Here is a 13,102-nt window from a genome sequence, read left to right as displayed (position 1 = left end):
TAAATTTTCTTCCTCTGATCATCACATTCCTAAAGTAGGTTTACTCAGGCTTTAGTCCCTTGTATACACAACTTTCACATTTCCGGGATTTTCATCAAACTTTACTAATGTACGCACATCCAGCCCCACTTAATTGTTTTTACAGAAACTGTCCATCATCCTTTGTATCCAGCGCTGCATTGTCATAATTCCTTCAAGCAATTATGTTGTGCTTCTTGTTTCAATAATTTGATACCGTGGGGAACACATTTCCTTTGAACAGCAAGGAACATTATCTTTGTATCACACTTCATATGCATGAATTGAAATAACAGAGAAAAATACACTATAAAAATAATAGTTCCCTGTCACTGTTGCATTTGGTGCCAGCAGAACATGGCTTAAGGGAGCACAAGTTACAGATGTTTTTGGCCATGAACCGTATCAAGGCTTGTTCTCACATCTCAATACAAGATTGATTTCTGTAAAAACAGAATTTTCCTAGATTGCAACATCAGTTTCAAAGATATATTATTTATCTCATGGTTTAATATGTATTCTTTTCATTGGTGTCGATTAATTATACTTAATCATCCCAACATCATTAACTGTGCATCCATGTTTCTCCTTTGCATATTTAAAGAGCCATCAAATATAAATTACTTCATATCTATAAACAGTTTTTTGTTGAAAAGATTGTAACATGTTTCAAGAGAAGGTAATAACTGATTATCTTACTTCCCTGCTTCTGGATGGCTGCTTGTCTAAACATATGATCCTTGGGCCACATCATTAAGGGGTGACCCCGGAAGGTTTTTGAATCAGTTACCACTCCAACGGGGCTGAGATTTCTGCATTTTACCCTATATATCCTATTTTGTGAACATGATATTTACCCTTTATGGAGTCTGGATTTTTTAACTAGGGCCAGTCGATATACACCCGTTTCTCAGCTATGTGTGCCCCTCCCCCACAGACTGGGGGGAAGAGGGTGGCCAACCATTTGATCAATCACTGGATGAGCTGGTTGTGATAGTTGGTGTTGGATGTGAGATATATATTGATCTGTTATCAATTTGCACATGAAAGCTCATTTTTTACATAAACATATAATGGTTATCGTCAAAAGGAAGATATGGCTATATATATATATATATATATATATATATATATATATATATATATATATATATATATATACACAGTATTTTTTTTTAAATCTGTAGCTGCTGACTTTTAATAAAAGGGTGCTCACCTGTCCTGAGATTCAGTACCATGCTCCTCCGAACCACTTCTTTACCAGTCTTTGGGTCCTTTTCTGTGGACTGTTTTCTGTTATTCTTTGCGGCTATACAAGCCGGAAGTGATGGTCCCACAGCCTTGGGGGAACCTGTGAAGTGTCCCAGAAGGTTGCGGGCGGGGAGAATGAGAACTTCTGGTGGATCACAGTGGTGATCTGACCAGGAGTGGGAGTGTGTACCTGCTAAAACCAGGTACCTGCCCCCCCCCCCAGAAGAGTGACAACAAATAGAAAAGGAGGGGTTTCCACCAGGAGAGGGCATAGATTGAAACTTTCCCCTTTAGGGTGAAGTTCTGCTTTAGGTTGAGGATGATATTGTTAAGGGGTACATTTTTTAACACATCAGTTGACTTTCTGTCTAGTAATCCTGCCCAGGAACACCACTATAATTTTTTTACCTTCTTTTTTGCACGCATGGAAGCTGCACATGGTAATAGCAACAAACAAAATATAACATTTTCAGATATCTGCTATTCTGTACAACTATGGCTATTTCATATATGTATGTAAATACTGTGCCCTGTTCTTACAAGTTGCGCTATTTTAGTATTTCTGTGTTCAGCAATGACTATAAAACTAGACACTTATCATGGAACCTCTCTTGAATATTTTGGTTTCCTTTAAATTGTATCTAAAGAAATTAAATATTGTTAATATCGTAACAATCTTTTTGGCTTTTTACCTTTATCTTCACCTGGAGATTTGGCTTCCTGTATTAGGGTGGCTACCCTCAATCCTCCTCTGTATCTATGGAGGAGCAACATAGGCACCCTTGCACAGCAGCATTGCCAACCTGCGGAAAGGGCAGTGTTAGATGGACTAATAGATTGAGATTTAAAGATTCAAAAGGATCTGCATTTTCATGCATAGTATGCAAACCTCTAAATAAACACCTTCCACTACATTCTGTAAATATGAATGTTATTCTCCATGTAGATACAGAAATACTACCCTCTGAATTTCACTCTAATACTAAAAGATCTAGTAAAAAAATGATTCTGCTTGGACACATCTAAATTTGCTTACATTGTAAGGCAACCACCATTAGTACCACTTTTAAAACTTTCAGAGATATTAAAAGGTTCAAAGTGCCAGATGTAAATGAATTTTCACCACGTGATATAAAACACCAAACTTAAAGTGATCCCTCCACCGCTAGAGATGGGTACTCTCACCTTCGCAAGTGGACCACTGAGTTAACAAATGGTCAAATAAGCAGGTATCACAATTAACCAGGAAACCAGGCTGATGATTCAGATCCCTATAAGGCAACCAAAACTCATGGACCGGAACATGGAAAAGATATAATAACAAAACTAAGTGATCTCTGTTAAATTTAGTTTATTGTTTACTACGTCACTCATCTGCCGTCCTTGATACTCAGAGGATTGTACTTCTCAAATGCCATTTTTGGTCTGGCTAAATGTGAGTAGCCTGACCTTTTAAGCCTGTAAATAAACCAACTAAGTTTAACAGAGAGCACTTAGTTTTGTGATTATATCTTGTCCATGTTCCGGTCCATGAGTTTTGGTTGCCTTATGGGGATCTGAATCATCAGCCTGGTTTCCTGGTTAATTGTAATACCTGCTTATTTGACCATTTGTTAACTCAGTGGTCCACTTGTGAAGGTGAGAGTACCCATCTCTAGCGGTGGAGGGATCACTTTAAGTTTGGTGTTTTATATCACGTGGTGAAGATTCGTTTACGTCTGGCACTTTGGACTTTGCTTTATTGGACTCTACAAACAGTCATTTATATCTATAATACTAGTGTATTATTCTTTTATAGTTTTGCGCTGCACTGTTTCTGTATATTTTTTGTATCTCCTTTGGATTTTGTGATTATCATGTTGTGTCCAGCTAGCCTTGCTGGTGATCTAAACCCTGGGGGTCTTTTTCACTCATAATTTACTTACATAATTTATTTATTTCGATATATATATATATATATATATATATATATATATATATATATATATATATATATATATATATATATTTGCGCTGATTGCACCCCTGTTTTTTGTATATTAAAAGGTTCACTCCACACAAATTTGATGTTAGCTTTTTTTTTTTGATACTGGAAAGTTAAACTATTATCATGGTTTCTTAAATTTCTAAAAGTCCCCATTTTGAAGGCTTATATGCAAGCAATTGGCCATAACAGGGGTATGAGGGTCTGGGTACTGCCCTGGGGAAAAAAAAAAAGATTGTTTTTTCAGGAGCTGTGATTTTAATAATGCTTAAAGTGAAACAATAAAAATGAAAAATTCCTTTAAATATCGTGCCTCGGGGGTACCCTTGTCTGCATGTAAAGTAGCACATCTGGCCGATGTGTGGAACATTGCTGCAGAAAAATTAAATTTCTAAAGGAAAAAATTTAATTTAAAATTGGTCGCGGCTGTAATCAAGGAAAAAACAACATAGGGCTCCCTTCTCTACGGGCTCCTGGTATGTACTAAAAAATTTTACGCAAGGTCCCCCCAAAAATCCATACCAGACCCTTATCTGAGCATGCAGCCTGGAGGACAGAAAAAGGAAGGTGATGAGCGAGCACCCCCCCTGAACCATACCAGACCAGATGCCCTCAACATGGGGAGGGTCCCCCACAAAGCACCTTGTCCCCATGTTGATGGGGACAAGGGCCTCGTCCCGACAACCCTAGGCTGTGGTTGTCGGGGTCTTCAGGCTGGGGTCTAATCGGAATCTGGAAGCCCCCTTTAACAAGGGGACCCCCAGGTCCCACCCCCTTTATGTGAATGAGTATGGGGTACATTTTACCCCTACCCATTCACCAAAAAAGTAGTGCAATGTGACAAAAGACAATAGCCAGTTTTTGACAATTCCTTTATTAAAAATGTCTTCTTCTTTCCCACTTGAAATGTAATACCCCAAAAACTGTTGTTTAAAAATAATTGTGGGATTCCCCTAAAATCCATACCAGGCCCTTTGGGTCTGGTATGGATTTTAAGAGGAACACCATACCAAATAAAAAAAAATTGGCATGGGTCCCCCCAAAATCCATACCAGGGCATCCAACAGCGCCAACGGACATGAGAAAAAAAACTGAAAAACTCCACCTCCATGGGAGGCGTCCCGCCGACTGCAGCTTTTTCACGGGGACAGCTGTTATATAGTTGAGGATGTGGCCACCCTGTGATGTAAACGGGTGACCCTGGCCTCAGCTATATAACAGCTGTCATTGCAAAAAAGCTGCAGTCACTTTTTTGGTAAATGGGTAAGGGGTACAATGTACCTGATACCCATTCACATAGGGGGGCCGGGATCTGGTTGCCCCCTTGTTCCAGATTCCGATAAGCCCCCCATCCGCAGACCCCCACCGGGCAAGGGTTATGAAGAAGAGGCCCTTGTCCCAATCAACATGGGGACAAGGTTCTTTGGGGGGACTCCAAAACACCCTCCCCATGTTGAGGGCCGCTCTATGGTCCTCCCCTATCCTTACATCCAGGCTGTATGCTCGGATAAGAGTCTGTTATGGATTTTGGGGGACCCATTCCAATTTTTTTTATTAATTTGGGGGGACTCCAAAGCCCCCTCCCCATGTTGAGTGCCACTCTCTTGTCCTCCCCTATCCTTACCTCCAGGCTGCATGCTCGGATAAGGGTCTGGTATGGATTTTGGGGGGACCCCATGCCAATTTTTTTTTTTTAATTTGGCATGTGAATCAGCTGGTATAATTCCACTCAGTAAGCTGTCTTTTAAGATTTACGAATCACAGTCTGGCTATAACATGGCTAAGTTTGAGGACTCTAATGCCGCGCACAGACGGCCGTTTTTTGTGATGAAAAAAAACGACGTTTTTGAAAACGTCATTTAAAATGACCGTGTGTGGGGATAACTTTGTTTTATGTCTTCTGAAAAACAACAAAAAAAAATTCGAACATGCTCGAATTTTTTGTGTTGTTTTTCAAAACGTCGTTTTTTGTGTCAATGAAAATGATAGTGTGTGGGCAAAACGACGTTTCAAAATGACGTTTATAAACCCGCGCATGCTCAGAAGCAAGTTATGAAGCTAGCTTCAATGGAAAAGAGTGCTGAACGTAACCGCGCTTTGCTAGAGCATTTTGAAAAAACGATGGTGTGTAGGCAACAACGTTTTTGAAAATGAAGTTTCAAAAACTTTGTTTTATTTCATGATTCAAAACGTCGTTTTTTTTTCATCACAAAAAACGACCGTCTGTACGCGGCATTAGGTGTACACCATCCAGTCTTAGTAAATTTACTCACATTAAGTTTTTCAAATCTTTTTTGCATAACAGAGTTTCCCCTAGATTTAATACAAGTTACATACTATGTGGTAGCAATGTCATATTGTAAAGCTTAGCCTCACTTCAGGTTAATTTTTTAGATGTGTTAAACATTTAGATGAAAATCTCGGATTCATAACAAATGGTCACCCTATGTCATCCTCTGGAACAGTGCTAAGCTAATCCATTTTATATTAATACCTGAACATTAGGTATGTTTCAGTCAAAGTATTAATACTGTAAAGGATCTGTATCTGAAAGTTATTTTAAGTTATGGCTTTAAGCCATAACAGAAATTACCTAACAATGTATTCTTCTACTAATTACACGTTTATGCTGCTCATTTTCCAACCTCAAATGTATGTATGAATTTAGATTAAGTAGAAACATTACTTATAACTCAGCATCTTTCACAACCACCATCCTCAATATAAAGCCAACTAGTGAATACAACATCAAACAGACTAGAAAAGTCTGTTGGAACCCGTAAAGGTGAAGTCCGACAGAAGACTAGTTAGATAATTTAGGAACGTCTACAGGTTCTGTCATACCGTCCAGAGAACAGCTGATTCAGCCTAAACTACTTCACCTTACTCTTGCACGACTAAAAACTACTGCATTTCTGTCCTTGCTGCTTAGCTTCTGCTATAATACATATCCCCCCCAAAAAAAAAAAAACATATTCACCAATTTAGGCCAATATGTGTTCTGCTACATATTATTGGTAAAAATAGCAATATGCGTATATATTAATTGGTTTGCGTAAAAGTTATAGCATCTATAAAATAGGTGAAAGATTTATGGACTTGTTGTATTGTTTTTACTAGTAATCAGCGATTTTTAGCAGGACTGCGACATTGGGGCAGACAAATTTGACCCCAATACAGTGATTAGTGCTATAAAAATGCACCGATCACTGCATTAATGGCACTGGCAGGGAAGGAGTTAACACTAGGGGGTGATCAAGGGGTTAAGTGTTCCCTATGGAGGTGTTTCTAACTGTTAGGAGAACAGACCTACTGGGAGTAGAGAGAGATTGCTGTTCCCGATCAGTAGGAACAGCTGATCTCTCTCTCTTCCCCTGTCAGAATGGAGAGATTCCTGTTCTGTCTCTCTTCACCGTGATCGTGGGTGGCCGGAGGTAATAGAGCCCTGCAGTACCACATGCACAGACCGACGTACAGGCGGTCGGCAAGTGGTTATACAATATATCTATTATAATTGTATTCTAATTTATAAGCTCACCCTCAGCCGCATGCTCATGCAGATACTGCTGGCCAGGAATCCTAATCCAGCAATCCCTGCACAGATTCAAACATGAAAGCCTCACTTTGAGTCCCCTCAAGGTTATCTTTTTTAACTGAAAAGGGCACTCTCCCACAATCCAGTGGTGAATTGTTCCTGACATCCTCACATCCAAAGCAGATCTATGGGTGTGATGACATCAGTGACAGTCCACCGGACAAGACCACTAGGCCACCGGTCTTGTGCTGGGAGGATCAGGGGATTAGCTAAGTATGTCCTCTCCCTTAGAAAAAAAAACAAGCAGTTAACCCATGCAGTGTATGCATATGGAAAAAAAAGAATTTTGCCTGGAGTTTAGCTTTCAGGCAGCCTGGCACTCTGTGCTACTCAGAATGCAGAGTTCCCCTTGAATGAGATCAGGTTATCCTCCTTTTCCACTTTCTCTGGATATACCCACCAGCTGGACTTCAGGAAGCTTCAGGCTCCAGCTTTCTGTAGCAACACACCCTCCTCAGGCAGCTAGTCTTGGAGGACAAGAACACCCCCTCCCCCAGGCAGATCCTGAGAGCTTTCAAATGTCATGCCCAAAAATGTATACCTTTCCAAACATGTACCACTGGTAAGAAACCTTCTAATAGTGGAACAGGAAGACATACATATTCATGACTTAGGTTATTGTATCCTCTTACACTAAGTGTCTCCAAACTATGGCCCTCCAGTTCAGGCACTACAATTCCCAAGTCATATTTATAAAAGAGTGCACCAAAAGAAAATGCTCAAAGGGAACCTACGCAGTGCACTTCCCGGCGCCAAGAAAAGGCTTTAATATAAGATGGACAGGAAATGGATTAAGTCTAAAATAATATATATATAAAAATTTAACAGAAGAAAAAAATCTCTGTTAAAAACCGGAGGTGATATATATATATTGCAGCAGCTATTTAAAATAGATGAAGCACATCTATTAAAAGTATAAACAAAGAATCAATCAAATAAAACCAGTAGATAAAGGTTATATAATGATAAAACAGCGCTATGCATAAACATATAGATATAAGATGTTGGAAAAAAGTCCATAGATCAGTGAGTCAGGTAAAGTTCAAGATAATAGCGGAAATGTTTTTCAAGGAATGGTAGTACACCCTCCACCGATTTCCAATCTTCACCAGAACGTGAGACACACTTCCCCTCTGGGGTTTACACTCACCAGAAGATCAATACAGAAAAGCCTTGAAATAAATCATCCTGATCGGACCTCCAACCTCATTCCAGAAGCAGCAAGGGATTTTTTAAAAACTCCAACCAGGGGTTCATAGAAAAAACAAATGGCACCAAAATAGTGTAATATCGCTTTAATAAATAAAATCCCGTATAATAACACACCCCGCTTCCTATCTACGTACAATGTATAAACTTGTAAATGAGCATAAGAATAAAGAGTCAACTTCACCGCTCTCCTCCACACACAGGGGGTCGCGCTTGTGCTGGATGCACGCTGCCGAGGACTTCCTGGATACGCCGTCGTAGCCACGCCCTGACGCGTTTCGTCACATCCGAACTTCAACAAAGGGCGCCCTCTGTTGAAGTTCGGATGTGACGAAACGCGTCAGGGCGTGGCTACGACGGCGTATCCAGGAAGTTGTGAAGAGTGCGTTCCACCGCTGTACCATCCCTATCAGACCAGGTGTCCTCGGCAGCGTGCATCCAGCACAAGCGCGACCCCCTGTGTGTGGAGGAGAGCGGTGAAGTTGACTCTTTATTCTTATGCTCATTTACAAGTTTATACATTGTACGTAGATAGGAAGCGGGGTGTGTTATTATACGGGATTTTATTTATTAAAGCGATATTACACTATTTTGGTGCCATTTGTTTTTTCTATGAACCCCTGGTTGGAGTTTTTAAAAAATCCCTTGCTGCTTCTGGAATGAGGTTGGAGGTCCGATCAGGATGATTTATTTCAAGGCTTTTCTGTATTGATCTTCTGGTGAGTGTAATTCCCAAGTCATGTCTATGAAAGTCAGAGTTTTACAACGCCTCATGGGATGTCTAGTTCCACAACAGCTAGAGGGCCATAGTTTGGAGATACCTGTATTACACCATCACCAGAGACACTCACAAACAGCATGCAGAAGCAAACTATTACACTGAGCTTAGGGAAAGCCTGAAGAAAGCAGAAATATCCAGTAAGGGCTCAGGCTGACTACAGCCCAGTAGCACTACATTTACACTAGGTATACCAATTAATAGGGAAGGGTCCCTACATACATAATCCTCCTCTAATTAATTTATAAAAGGTAGTATGCATGAACTGTATACGTTACATTTAACTATGAACAAAACTAGAAAACAGATTCCAAACAGAAAAGTCATCTGGGACACAAATGAAATGTGACAAGAAGCTACCTCCCAAACTACTACCCACTACAAAGAGGAGATCATGAAGGTCATCGAGACTGGGTAAGAAACTAGGTAGCACTACTGTGTTTTGTTTTACTTTCAGTAACAAGTGTTTGGATATTCTCTGAAGTACATAACAGAAAAAAAAAAGGAGACATAAATCATCACTGTTTGGCAATGTCCAATTAATAGGCTATATTTACATAACAAAATTAGAGGAGGCAGAGATGGATATGGATTTCCCTACAGACAAAGTCTTACTTTCTAAGTCTCTGCAAAACACAGATTTTGGCTACTAAGCTGATTATGCATATCTTAACTGCAGCCAGATGTTGTCTCATCTGCTTGAAAATGAAAACTGGTTCCTTTTGCGATATGTGCACACACTATGATTGAGGTCACACAACATTCCTTAATCATCCTGATGTGATCTAACAAGATATGGGAACTCATATGCATTCTGTCCCTTGTCCTGAAACTTCCTGATCAAGATTAAACTTTGAAGCTCTAGGTTCTATGAGCTGTTGGCCACTATCCATGTTTGAGTTAGCAACCTAGATTTTATAAATAGTCACTAGACAGTACTGTCCTTTAAAGCTGAACTCAAGGCAGGAACATATTTCCATAATATTGTTGGTGATTTCCTACCTTGAGCAGATATGTACTTGATTTGTTTCCTGTAGTAGTAGTAAGAGAAAATTCATGTGCATTATTAAAATCACAGGCCTCAATCCCTGTAATTTTCATTTTGTAAGACTGGTGGCTGCTGTTCCCTCAATCTCCACAGCCCCAGTAACTTCCCCATTATAATTCTGTGGGAGTGTAATGGACAGGTTTTAGAGTCTCAGACTGCACCTCACACTGATAGGGATCAAAACACAACTCTGCCCTCAGCTCAACCCCATCTCCACCCATAGCATAGAACTCATCTCAGCCATCAGTTCAGCCCCTGACCCACCCTCAGCACAGCCCCAGACTTCCTGCTTTTTCCATTGCATCATGGGACACATATTTATTTATACCCACCTCTTGCAGAGTGAAAGCAGGGAATGTTTCTCTAACATGATGAAGTCCCGAAAAGTAAGACCTATTGATTTAAATGGTATCAGTGTTTTTTTAGTTACACAGTTAGTCTAATTGAAAAAAAACATCCAGTTCAACAAAAATAAAATAAAAAATACAATCCCATATACACAATCCTTCAAACACAGTTGATCCAGAGGAAGGCAAAAAAAAAACGGCAAAGCATGCTCCAATTTTCTACAGCAGGGGAAAATTTTCTTCCTGATCCCCGAGAGGGAAATCGGATTTTCCCTGGATCAACTTTACCTATAAAAGGTTAGTACCCAGTTATTATATGTACATTTAGCAAAGACTCCAAGCCTTTTTTAACCACATGCCGACCGCCGCACGCAGATATACGTCGGCAGAATGACAGGGGGATGCAAAAGGACGTATACAGTTGTATTCAAAATTATTCAACCCCCACTGAAATTGATTGTTTTGGCCAGTTTGACATTGATTTTGATCATTCAGTCATCCTGCTTACAATTAAATCAAAGAGGCACGTGTAGGTCAGACAAATATAACATAACATTTATAATGAAATAACCACAAATGTCTTTTCTGTGCTCACATCATTATCAGTTTTATTCAACCCCCAAGTGACATTCAATCTTAGTACTTAGTACAACATCCTTTTACAGTTATAACAGCTTTTAACCGTAAAGCATAGCTTGACACAAGTGTCTTGCAGGTATCTTCGCCCATTCCTCATGGGCAAAAGCCTCCAGTTCAGTCACATTCTTAGGCTTGCGCACTGCAACTGCTTTCTTTAAGTCCCACCAGAGGTTCTCAATCAGATTTAAGTCTGGTGACTGCGATGGCCACTCCAAAATGTTCCAGCCTTTAATCTGCAACCATGCTCTAGTGGACTTGGAGGTATGCTTGGGATCATTGTCCTGTTGAAAGGTCCAACGTCTCCCAAGCCTCAGGTTTGTGACGGACTGCATCACATTGTTATCCACTATCTCCTGGCACTGAAGAGAATTCATGGTACCTTGCACACGCTGAAGCTTCCCTGTACCTGCAGAAGCAAAACAGCCCCAAAGCATGATTGACCCCCCGCCATGCTTCACAGTAGGCAAGGTGTTCTTTTCATCATAGGCCTTGTTCTTCCTCCTCCAAACATAGCGTTGATCCATGGGCCCAAACAGTTCTAATTTTGTTTCATCAGTCCACAGAACACAATCCCAAAACTTCTGTGGTTTGTCCACATGACTTTTGGCATACTGCAGTCGACTCTTCTTATTCTTTGAGGACAGCAAAGGGGTGCGCCTGGGAGTTCTGGCATGGAGGCCTTCATTATGCAGTGTGCGCCGTATTGTCTGAGCAGAAACTTCAGTACCCACATCTGACAAATCTTTTCTCAGTTCCTCAGCAGTCACACGGGGACTTTTCTCCACTCTACGCTTCAGGTAGCGCACAGCAGTCGAAGTCAGCATCTTCTTCCTGCCACGACCAGATAGCGTTTCAACAGTGCCCTTTGCCTTGAATTTGCGAATGATGCTTCCTATGGTGTCTCTTGGTATGTTTAACATCTTTGCAATTTTCTTATAGCCATTGCCCTTCCTGTGAAGAGTAATCACCTCTTCTCTTGTATTCCTGGACCATTCTCTTGACTTCACCATGTTTGTAACCACACCAGTAAATGTCTAGAAGGAGCTGAGTATCACAGTCATTTTAAAGCTGCCTAATTGGTGCTTATTAGGCTTTATTGCTGCTCCCTGACATCCACAGGTGTTTTCAATACCTGATTGAAAACACTTCAATGAACCTCTGTTCTTCAGAGTGGTAGTCTTTAAGGGGTTGAATAATTGTGTAAATGAAGAATTCACAAAAGAAACATTGACTACTGTATTACAAAACCAATTGATGTCATTTTAGTTGCATATGGTTCTTTAAGAAGTCCTTGTAGGATTTCATTCTGAATACAATTACAAATGTACACTAAATTCCCTAAAACCCTTTACAGCATTGGGGGGTTGAATAATTTTGAACACAACTGTATATACATCCCCTTTAAGAAGTAGCATTGTGGACACTTGCGCACCCGCCGGGAGCTCCGTGACTCCGACCGCGGGTCCCGCAGACTCGATGTCCGTGGGCATACCCGCGATCGTGTCACGGTGAGGAAGAAGGGGGAAATGCTGATGTAAACAAGCATTTCCCCAGACTTCCTAGTGACAGGACAGTGACCACCGCTTCCTGTAATTGAAAGCGGTGATTACTGTGGTGTCACACACAGTCCATCCCCCTACAAATAGAAGCACTCCCTAGGGCAGGGATATGCAATTGGTGGACCTCCAGCTGTTGCAGAACTACAAGTCCCATGAGGCATAGCAAGACTCTGGCAGCCACAAGCATGACACCCAGAGGTAGAGGCATGATGGGACTTGTAGTTTTGCAACATCTGGAGGTCCGCTAATTGCATATCCCTGCCCTAGGGCATACTTAACCCCTACAGTGCCACCTAGTGATTAACCCCCGTCACTGCTAGTGTCATTTTCACAGTAATCAGTGCATTTCTACAGCACTGATCGCTGTAAAAATTACAATGATCCCAAAAATTTGTCAAAAGTGTCCAATGTGTCCATCATGTCGCAGTCATGATAAAAATAACTGATCGCCGCCATTACTAATAAAAAAAAAAAAAAATAATAAAAATGTCATAAAACTATCCCCTATTTTGTAGATGCTATAACTTTTGTGCAAACCGATCAATAAACGCTTATTGTGATTTTTTTTTACCAAAAATATGTAGAAGAATACGTATCGGCCTCAACTGAGGAAAAAAATGTATATATTTTTTGGGGATATTTATTATAGCAAAAGGTAAAAATATGACACTCTA

Source organism: Rana temporaria, chromosome 5, assembly GCF_905171775.1.
Source record: "Rana temporaria chromosome 5, aRanTem1.1, whole genome shotgun sequence".
Lineage (NCBI taxonomy): Eukaryota > Metazoa > Chordata > Amphibia > Anura > Ranidae > Rana > Rana temporaria.
The sequence above is the reverse complement of the archived record's forward strand: the minus strand, read 5'-3'. Positions refer to the sequence as shown.